Source organism: Ixodes scapularis, unplaced genomic scaffold (assembly GCF_016920785.2).
Source record: "Ixodes scapularis isolate PalLabHiFi unplaced genomic scaffold, ASM1692078v2 PGA_scaffold0__279_contigs__length_252992795, whole genome shotgun sequence".
Lineage (NCBI taxonomy): Eukaryota > Metazoa > Arthropoda > Arachnida > Ixodida > Ixodidae > Ixodes > Ixodes scapularis.
The window spans coordinates 130,119,788-130,130,425 of NW_024609835.1; the positions used below are offsets into that span (position 1 = coordinate 130,119,788).

The 10,638-nt window shown below is 44.1% G+C and overlaps 1 protein-coding gene across 1 annotated transcript in view; it reads right to left on the reverse strand.

Annotated features, from left to right (window-relative positions):
• The window catches only part of LOC8043871 (dopamine D2-like receptor), a 1,482,298-nt gene extending 1,474,444 nt beyond the window's left edge, over positions 1 to 7,854 (reverse strand). Inside the window, exon 1 of the mRNA XM_042289826.1 lies at positions 7,309 to 7,854. The gene's annotated coding sequence lies outside the window, so the exon portion shown is untranslated. The remainder of the gene's footprint in view (positions 1 to 7,308) is intronic.
• Positions 7,855 to 10,638: the final 2,784 nt, after the last annotated feature.

Sequence of the window (10,638 nt, forward strand, 5' to 3'; positions counted from 1 at the left end):
CTCGCTTTTATACCATTCTTTTTTTAGGAAACCTAATTTATAAATATAGGATTTCTTGTTTTTGGTGAATACCAATAAAACCCGAAAATTAACCCTGTGTTTTATCAACATAGGGAAAAACAGAAGAGCACCAAATTGCAGCTGTCCTTAAGAAACAAACTAAAGAAAACAAAAAAACTCTAAGCTGCATGAGAGGAAACTCTTCATCTATTGCTTTATTTTCTGTGGTCCCAGTACACAAGCCTTATTTGATGAATTGTTCGCGAGGTTGCCCATTCCGTCTTCGGAACCTCAAACCTTATCTCGTTTTTAGAGCCCAGCTCTTAGGTGCCCGTTTCCAGCTTCAGCGGCGTCGCGGTCGCCGTCGGCGTACCCGTGAGGTCACGTGACCCTCGTGAGGTCACGTGACCCCTGTGACGTCGCGTGACCCCAATTACGTCACGTGACCCCCTTGAGGTCACGTGACGTCACGGTTACGTCGACGGCGACGCCGCTTGGAGGGAGGAGTAGCAGGCATGATGAGGAAGTGAGGAAGAGGGAGGAGGATTATACCTTCCCTCAGTACACTTCCCTCCTCCGCCTCAAGAGCTGCGCTCTAATTCAGAGTTACAGGGAGTTGTAAACGGCTTTAATAATTTATCCTTTATCGGTACGGGGACGTTTTTATCGTGTTCGGTGTTTCAATTCAGTGGTTCAAGTCGTCACGCGTTTGCTCCCTAAAGGTTAATGATTAAATGTACCATTTTTTTAACATAAGTCCTAATAAACCACGATTGATAGTAGGACAAAATAGTTCCGAACAAAATTTTTACGGAGAAAATAGTCCCGAACAAAATGGTCCCGGACAAAATGGTCCCGGAAAAATGGTCCCGGAAAAAATGGACCCGGACAAAATGGTCCCGGTAAAATATGATCCCCAATGTAAACTCGGAGAGAATGGCCCCGAGATTTTTTCGACACCCTGGACGCTCCTTAAGTTGTAGTGCACCGCTACCCTGAAGCTTTATTCGACGCGCGAGTAATTAATAATTTAATGTGTTCAAGCTTTTCGTGTTATAGTTCATAGTCGCTTACGAGGTGTGAACGGCAGGGAAAATCTTCAGCCGCCCCACCTCCAGCGCGAGCTTCCTACCACCGACGACGATCTGGCGTCTCGTGCAGTTCAAGAGAGCGCGCAAACAAAACAAGGCGGGAGGTACGAAGAGCGTGTTGGAGGCTGGGCGTTAGAAAGACACGCCCTGCTGTTATTCTGTCAGTAACTATGGGAAACAACTAAAAAGAAACCAAATGTTCATTAAATTTGTATTGTCGCTCAAACGGCTTTGTGGCTTCTATTGGCATAAGTTAGAGCGCTCTACAAAGCTCGAACCTGAAGGTCACTAAACAAATGCATACGCGTAGACTAAAAGCGCAAGGTCGGGACGCACTTCCTGCACTGAATTGAACTGGCACGCGATAAAATAGACAAAAAGTAGGCGTACGCCCTTCGTACGTTTGCTTTGAAGCATAGTATGATTAATCTTATTGGCTCGCATCGTCGGCTGCACTCTGAATTTAGTGAAGCACACCCTATTAAAATTGACCGTCGAACCCTGATACTTTTTGGAACCCCCTCAGCCCCTTAAACTCCTTCAGCCCTTCAGCACCTCAGACCCTCCAGCCTTCCAATGCAGTTGTGGAAACTGGAGTGAAAGTTTATTTTATACTGAGTTTTACTTGCACGCAGAAAGGCAATAAGAAACAGCGTGTACTAAAACACGAGCGCAAGCAGCTGTACACATTATTAATGACACCAAATAGCGGAAAGCGAGTTATTTGTCGCCCGAGATAACTTTCGAGATACTCTCAATGCCGCTTGGTAAATTCATGAAATATACGGTAGTTCAACCTCCCAAACCGAGCAGGAGCACAACACAAACACTGCCAGGAACACGTTCAGCGAAAACCACGAACGCGAAACCAACATCGGCCGCCATTGACGAAATCCGAAACACGATAACGTTGTCGCCCCTGGTGCCGTCCAGGTTGCGTCTCCTCCATTGCTTTTGCTCGCTGGACGATCTTCTGAAGGCGAACTTACGAAGAGGCACAAGAAACAGAGCACTGAGAGACGTGCTCCCTTATCCGCAAATTGAGCTGTTTTAGGATATAGATCCAACGTGTGGGACGGGAAGCCGACACCGAGTGATCGCTCGCCATGGCCGCCCAATACAAAACGCCCAAGCCGCTTCTCCGACGCATATATTCTGAAGGGGCACGCAATTTTCCTACAAACCCATTAAAACTATTTTGATGGGCCACGTACTTTACCGAAAATGATTGCGACATACCACACCGGTCTCTAAAAAACTATCATGAGCCTATCACAGCCCTAAGAAATTCTTGAAAGGTACAACTGGCCGCTTAAAAAACTTTGACGTAAATTTCAAACCTCTCAGAAATTGTTGAATTGTACTTCAAGACGTTCGAAAAATCTTGGTAGGCCCACAAAGGGCTTTTTAATAGGGTAGTATGGGGTGTGGGATGAAAATAGTCACATCGTGCAAAAATATTTTCCGAAATTAAAATTCAGTGCAATGGAGCTGCAAGAAAACGGCGTGCACATAACAAATCAAAGAAGTTATCATGTACATAATGCATATTTCTAATAACGCGTTATGTAACCTCTTTTTCCTCGTGCTGATTATATCAAATATAACATAGATTCTTTGATACGCATATGTACCTTGTTTCTTTTTATCCTATACTTTTTCCTTCTTTTTGATGAGCTACTGATATACAGTATCCTTTAAATAATATGTATATATATATAAACCTTAAAATAGTCAACATTTGCTAATTTAAGTATTCAAGCAAACATTTTCTGTTCATTGTGTGCAATTTGTATCAAGTACGAAAAATCGACTAACATCTCGAAGTTCAAGCAAACTATACCACGGAGTTTACTTTGGACCATTTTGTCTCAGATGGCCCTTTGGACCGTTTTGTCCGGGGCCATTTCGACTGTGGCCATTTTTTACCGGGGCCTTTTTGTCCGGGACCAGTCCAGCCCGACGTTTTATCTCAGAACTCGAATAGATACCAAGAAGCAACAAGTCTGCGGAACAAATAAACCTAAAAAAAAAATCCCGAAAAAAAAATCAACCCACAAAAGCCCGTAACCTTATTTATTGAGCACTAAAAAATTAGATAGTGGAAGAACTCTTAAGAGGGGGAAAAGTGCAAACGCCACAATGACTTGGGGTTTCCTCAATATGACTGCCTACCAACTCGTCTGCGCATTAACTCTCTAATTTAGTTACTAAATTTGCTTTCTTATAAAAATATTTCTTACACAAAAACAGACAGTCCTATTGCGACTTTGGCTATGATGTTGTGCATATTAACCACGTATTTAATGGTATAAATTAAAACAAATTACAACTACCGGATTGCCACGCACATGCGTTTCAAACTTCAATGCTGTTTTGCCACCTTGCGGCATAAATTTAGTGCCTGAGCATCTTCTTTATTCTTTTAGAAACTGCAAAACATTAGTGGCCTATCATTTCTTCGCCGTCTCCTCTTTCTCAAATTGATCCACCTTTTCCCTTTGCTTATGTTTATTGCTTCCGTAATTGTTTTCGAAGGACCCGTCCTACCGAACGTGGTTCCAGATGGGGCGGAACCATGCAATCACAATCTTTTGCAAGGCGTTTTGGGGAAAGATTATTCAAGCGCGCATTCAGACTTGAGCAAAACTATGTCAAGGTCAACAAGTCATCCCTTTCTCGCGTTATCCAACTGCGCGAGGCCAGAGAGGTATACATTGGGCTCCTACGTTGAGCCCCATATCCCGTTTATTCGTTTCCTAAGCTTTGGTACGATTGAGTCAAGGGAACAATGTGCGGATAATCACCGAAAATCGGGAGACAACCAGATTACCTATAAATTGCTCATCTTACTTTAAAAGCAACGGTTTTTTTTATTACGTAAGATTCATTGTGTGAAAGCGCGTTGTGTGCACTTAATCGAAAGCATTAGGTGTATACATAGCGGCGACGAGCAGCGAACGGACTCTATCTTCGTTCCTAGTTTTGTGTTCGTTTTGTGATTTAGGCTGATCTCTTTATTTTCCTCAATCGATAACTTACAATCTTGCACCGACAGTTTTCTAAGTCGGGCAGGTTCGTTGAACACTGGCATAATGCATATCTTCCAGATGAAGCCCAGTCGATAGCTCGAAGGTTAAACTCGGAAACACCTGTCAGAATAATTTAATTCCCAACATATGCGATGTGTTTCTCTTGTTTCTTTAATTAGTAAGCATGGGGGGAAATGCGACATTTTGAGTTTTACGCCATTTTTATTTAAATGTCGCAATGAAAGTATGTTGATACCTTGCCGGCATGTGCTGGCGCATGTTTGCTTTGCTGCTTAGAAAACTTGCTACAATTGGTGCAAGCACGTTGCTGAAAAAGGTTCGTAGTTTTGTTTCATGCGTCGACGAACCGCCAAAATGTTGTTAAATTCTTGAATTCCATTATTCTAGAGGCGTGCAGTTCAGATTAATAAATCTGCTCTGCCAAGGGGATTCATTATTTGTTTGTTCTCTTAGCTAATTGTAGGCGAACGTTTATTGCTCTAGGTTTTTATTTTTATGACTATAAAATTGTCTATATAAGAGTACCCCCCATGAAGGAAACGCGACTATATCGCCATCAACAGACGCGAACTAATTTTTGGCGGGTTGAGTGTCTGTTACCTAGCTATTACTGACGTAGTGATGCAGGCCAGTTGGTTATGCATGTTGAAAAGTAGTGAAAGCGCACCATAAAGACGCATACGAAGACGGAGAAGCAGCGCTCGTCCGGTTGGCTTCTCCGTTTTCGTATTCGTCTTTATTGCGCGCTTTCACTACTTTTCAAGCGAGCTATTGCTTTTTTTTTTTTCGTATGGTGTAGGATGTACAGACATGCAAAAGAAAAACAAGTAGTGCTTCATGGTGCCAAAATGACATCGAGAAATCGTTTTAAAATGTGCATCTGCAGCGTCGGTCTTTTTGCGCGGCAGCCAGAACCGTTTCGCGGATGCACCCTGAAAGCCTGCAGAAACATTGAACGAATGCAAAGAGCAAGTACTTTAAAAAAGAGATTCGTATTCGTTTTTAAACTTCTTTGCAACCAGCAAAACAAATGCTCATTAAACATTGTGTGTGTCCGGAGAAGTTCCCTTTTTGGGCTGGCGTACGGGAATGTGCAAAGGAGAGTTTAACTTTACACCTAGTGTGGAACAAATAAAACCGAGAAAGAAGAATATTCAGAGTGAAGAGGAACGTCTGCATATTCTTCGTTCACCGAGTAAGTCGGTGAGGCGGAAGCGCTCTGCAAAACGTGCGACGAGTGCGACTGGCATTGCCTCGCGTGCAAAGAAATATGAAGCGAAACAGCGCCTCGTTCTGTGTGGGTTCACTGCACGGCGTGCGAACTGTGGGGCCCACAAAGAGTGAGTGAGGGCCCTCGGAGCATACTTCAATCGTTACGAGTGCGATAAATGAGCCGTCTTCATTTTTTTGACAGGGTGTCCCATTTTGCCCCATTATATAGTCGTCTCGTTTTGCCCCACGGGGGTCGGAGCAAAATAAGCTACTCGTGACTTTTTTCTTTTTATTATTGTCAAGAAATATCTCGTAGCTCTGGTAAGTCGAGTTTATAGTCATTTTACTGACAGCAATGCCACGACGGCGAAGAACATTTTCGTGCCGTTTTTTTCTCTTGATTCGCTATTAAATGAAAAAAAAAACATAGTTTCGCTTTGAATATTTTTGCCTTACCTCTTATAGGCGCATGGAGATGTGTAAACTCGTATCGATTGCTGTATTCGGAATAAAAAAATTTTCTCATTGTTTCGTATTTAAGGCAGCAACCACTCATGCAGTCGTTCGCACCTAGATTTTACGCCAGCATAGAAATTTAACGTTTGTCTTTATTGAGGAGATGTGTGCAGAGAGTTTTTATGAAACTAATGTGACACGATTGTCATACAAAGGAGAAACATGTCACAGACAGTGTATGCACCTGTCCCTTGTATGATGTATCCGTAGTGGTACCGCGCCTTTCAAATCAACGAAGGGCTATACTGCTCTACGGCTATACATCTCTCGCGGAAACGGCCGTTTCCACTGCAAATGTTTAAACCCGTGCGATATGTCCAGCGGTACAAGGTCTCAAAAATTGTCTCGAGTTTAGTCATGCCGACCACGAGCTGTGTTACCGGATACCGAAAACACAAACAGAAAATTCAAGAACAAAACAGCTTCGTAATCGGAAAATCTAACACATAAATAAAAACAGCCTTTTACTTCCTACATAAAAAAAAACGCACACAGACAGACCGAATGAGAAAACCAACACACCCTGAGGGGGACAAATCGTAATCTGAAGGCTGTGCACAACACCGATAGAACTTTGGTTCCATTTCCTCGGGGCTTAAGTGCCTAACGTTTAATTAACTTTGCGGTGTGACAACAAAAAGAGGGTTGCGAGTCCCTAAATCTCCTCAGCTCGGTCCAATAAACCTGAACCTTTCGCCATTCTTGGAAAAAACAAAATTCCATAAAATGTTAACTAGAACTCTCGCCATTCCCGACGCACTAATATGCTTGCTTCACTTTTTATTGTATTCAGTTCAGTGTTTTATTATAATATTCTTTCATATTTCTGTTTTTATTGTTTTCTCCTGCGTCAGCGTGGCCACAACCTCCACTGAAGTTTACTATATAGTTTAAGAAAAATAATAATATCTTGGAGGTTTATATCTCGAACAAACGAAGAGCCTCTGGAATGGCACAGCGATGGACTGAATATTAATTTAAACCGCCTGGGGATAATTTGGCGTGTGTGGCAGTTCAGTTACAGTTGCAAAAGGCGTCCGTTATAATGCTGGCATCTCGGCCTAGATGCGGAACCGCAAACTAGAACTCGCTGGCCGACGTTTTGCCTCGTAGCCACCGAGGAGTCTAAACATATTACAAACGGGAACAACGCGACCTCGTTCTCCTCGCAAATACGCTTCCGTAGTGTGGCCAATCTATTCCACTGATGTCATGAATCTCAACACGTTGAATAAGTGTGTCACCCTTTTAAAACTTAAGCAGAAAAAAACATTACATATTCAACTTAGGTCATCGAAGCGCCTCGTTATGCAGAAGCCGTTTCATTGTCCCGAAGAGACAGCCAACGGAGTGCCGGTGAAGAAGTTATCGTCAACGACAACGACACGACCGCACTCAAAACCGTGGCAGATCAGCAGCGTTGTTCACGCACTTACCTCTAAGTCACGTAAATGCAGCCGTCGAGAAGCCAACGGAGAATCACGAGTAAACACAGCACTTATCTCTATTTTTTCACTTCACTCGGTTTGGCGAATCACAAAAACAACGGGGAAACTTTTCTTTTTTCTCAAGAATTCCAGGGCAGAACACACCGGTCGCCAGACTTGGAAGTCCGTCCCCTGCAGCTCTGCTGGAACGGGGCAAGGGAGGGCCGGCGAAGCAACTCCAGTGCTCAGTCGACGCACATCCCAACGAGGAGAGCGTGCAGCGCGTGATCAACAGGCGCGCTGTCGCGGACCCGCGACTCCGACACCGGGAGCTCCAACACTGACTCCAGGACGCGGCCACGCCGAGTGTTCACTGGGCGCCCTCCACTCACCTCCGGCCGGGCTCTGGAGAGCGCCGAGCAGCGGGCCACCCAACCAACCAAACAAAGAAACAAGAAATGGGCCCGTGGTGCCATCTACCAGCCGCGTCGCTAAACTCTCGGGGTTTGAGCCCCTGGCCCGGCTGCCCGCCGCCACGAAATCTCGAGGCTTCAACGTCGGTTTCGGATATGTGAACGAAAGCATTTGGTTTAAGGGGGAAAAAATAGACATCTCTCTAGCATGTTGTAGGTTTTTATATTGGAAGCACGCGAGAAACACGCGAAGCAATTTTTTACATGTGACGAAGCTAAGTGTACACAAAACAGCCGGTTTAATGAACTTGAAATTAAAAGTTCGCTGCCGCACTGAGTCTTTTAGAAAGTGTCTTTTTCGAAGCGAAGCGTACACGATGTACTGTGACCAATTGTATGGCTACGCCCTTGTGCTGTGTACAGCTTGTCGCGACTCTGTGCGCGTGCAAGTAGCACATGCTTCCATACAAAATACATCGGTGAAGTGTCTCGTGGTACAAAGTTTACGAAAACATTTGGATTTCAGACTATTTCAATCAACCCTTCTTTTTTTTCAATTTTTACTTACTATAGTACCACCGAGGTAATTTTAGTTTCTATTGCCATGTGAATCGCGTCTTAATAGTCGACACCTCAGTCAGATTTTGTATATCACAGGTATAACGAGGTCTTACAATGGTTTTTTTTTTCTTTTGTATGGATCTAATTTCACGGTTCCTTGTTAAATGGCCAGTGACAGTCCCAATATCGATACATTTTTGTGGTCTCAAACGCTTTAAAAGCGTGAGATATACCCATAAAAATGTCATCGCAAGAAAAAAAAAAAAAAGAAAGATTGGATAGGGGTGGATTTTCGCATCTTTTTTTTCAATTACGTAGTTGGCGAATGTACTTCTCATAATTATATAGGCATTTCGAGTTGCCTGTGTGTTACACAAATTAATGGTGTTCAACAAATATGTTTTTACGACAATTGAAAAAAGACTATGCCACTGGCTTCGAAACATAAATAATCGGATGCCGGAAGTATAAGTGACGTGATATCGGAGCTTTCCGTCCTTTCTACTTCATATTATGAGCATGGTGGTGCTCCGCGGTTATGCTGGGGACGTTTAGTGGTATTAGAACGATGGGAAAGTCGGCCAAGCCTCGGATAATTTGCTTTTTCGATGTAAGATAACCTCTCGGAATTCGAGGGGTTATCTTGGAGAAATCACAAATTCTGCGTTGTCCTCCGCTTTGCTCACCAAACTCTGCAACACGCTATTTACATCTTTACCTTTCTAAAAAGCGTTTAAGACCGACTAAATAGAAGACTGCTAGAAACTCAAAGTCGAACTAAAAAGTTACGCGTCGCCTGTACGCGGAGAAAAGCCACGTAGCGAGCGCACAGCGAAGGAGGCGCTCATTGACAGGTTGACGGTCGCGAGAGCTCCCGATGGCCGTGATCGATAAGAGGGAATGAAAGTTAAACGACACTTTCTCTATGAAGTCACTCAAAACGGCACGAAGCGCACCATTCTGCACTGCTTAAAAATTCCTGCACACAATAGATAGTTTTCGTAGAAAGTTTTGGCCTTTCCGCAACGCTATCCGCTACCCGCTACGAGACCCGCTAACAGAGGCATAGCGGAGACTCAAAAAAGTGCTTTCGTAGTCCGTTCTCTGCGGCCTACGGCACTGCGATTTTGACAGCGCCACTCACGGTCGTAAAAACACTATATAAAACATTAAACACATACTATTACTGCAACCATGTATTTGTTTTATCAGAGTGCCTCTTTTCGAACACAACGCATGGTTAATTTACGATTATGAGTGTTGAACTTTTTTCTGGATAAATTCTTCGTAGCACATCCTGCCAGCTTGCGGCAATCGCGATTTGCTTAAAGCGAGATTCAGTTCGGCCAAGTCAATCCTCTCTTTTTCATCTAGCGCTTTTTTATAATCGTGGGCACGTTCTCCGCCAATTCCCGAAGATGCAGCGGCTCAGCGTTCTTGAGGACCAACTTTTATTGTCCAGTTTAAGTTGGAGGGAAGTAGAAGATGTGTATTTGATGTTTTCCGAACTGGCAAAGCGGCGGTTTAAGTCAGAACACGGCTTCTTGGATGTCGACCGTCTTGACGACCACGTCTTTTGAAGTCTGTTTCGCTTCCACAAAAAGACATCGGGGAACTCCTTTCCTGCCTTTCTTTCCTGCCTTGGCACCAAATACTTTGCTAGAGGGAATAGATTCCACTCAGCTCATTTGCATTAGACAGAACGCCTACAGCGCCGAATCCCGCCCTGACGGAGGGGAGGTCCGCGTCAGTCCACGCGCATGGGCTCGTGGATGTTCGCGGCGGCCGCGGCGGTGTCGTCTCCGATTCCACCTAAAGCAACCTCATGTATCAAAAGTAGCGCAAGGTGCGTCAATGCACGAGGCTTGTGCAACGTGCTCGTGCAGATGCCTTGAACGCACGTGCATGTGGGTTCAAAAGACTATCTTATTTTCTGTTTTACGTATGTTATTTCACTGATGTGCGCCACTGGTATGGTGTAGTTTTGAAATTCGTATTCTACAAACAGATAAAACACTATTGTTATTTTTTTTTGAAGCGCTACCGACTGCTGATTAGCAGAAAATTTTGTTTTTAGTCTTTAGACTTTATTTATTTGGCTCTGGAGAACCGCGGCACCGCGGAAAGGCACCAGCTGGTACCATGGACGGTGCCGCGTTTAGTGAACATTATGATGTCATGAGTATATACATCAATTATGACGGCGACATGATTATTGGTATTGGGGGGGATGTCAGTCCGATTCGCATAAGTGCAGATTTCGTGGAGGCGGGTTGGGCGGGTGAGAATCGAGCTGGAAGATCTGGCACGCCGTTCGATCGGTGCATGATAGAGCCCCAGGAACATGGTTACGCTGTTGCTCACT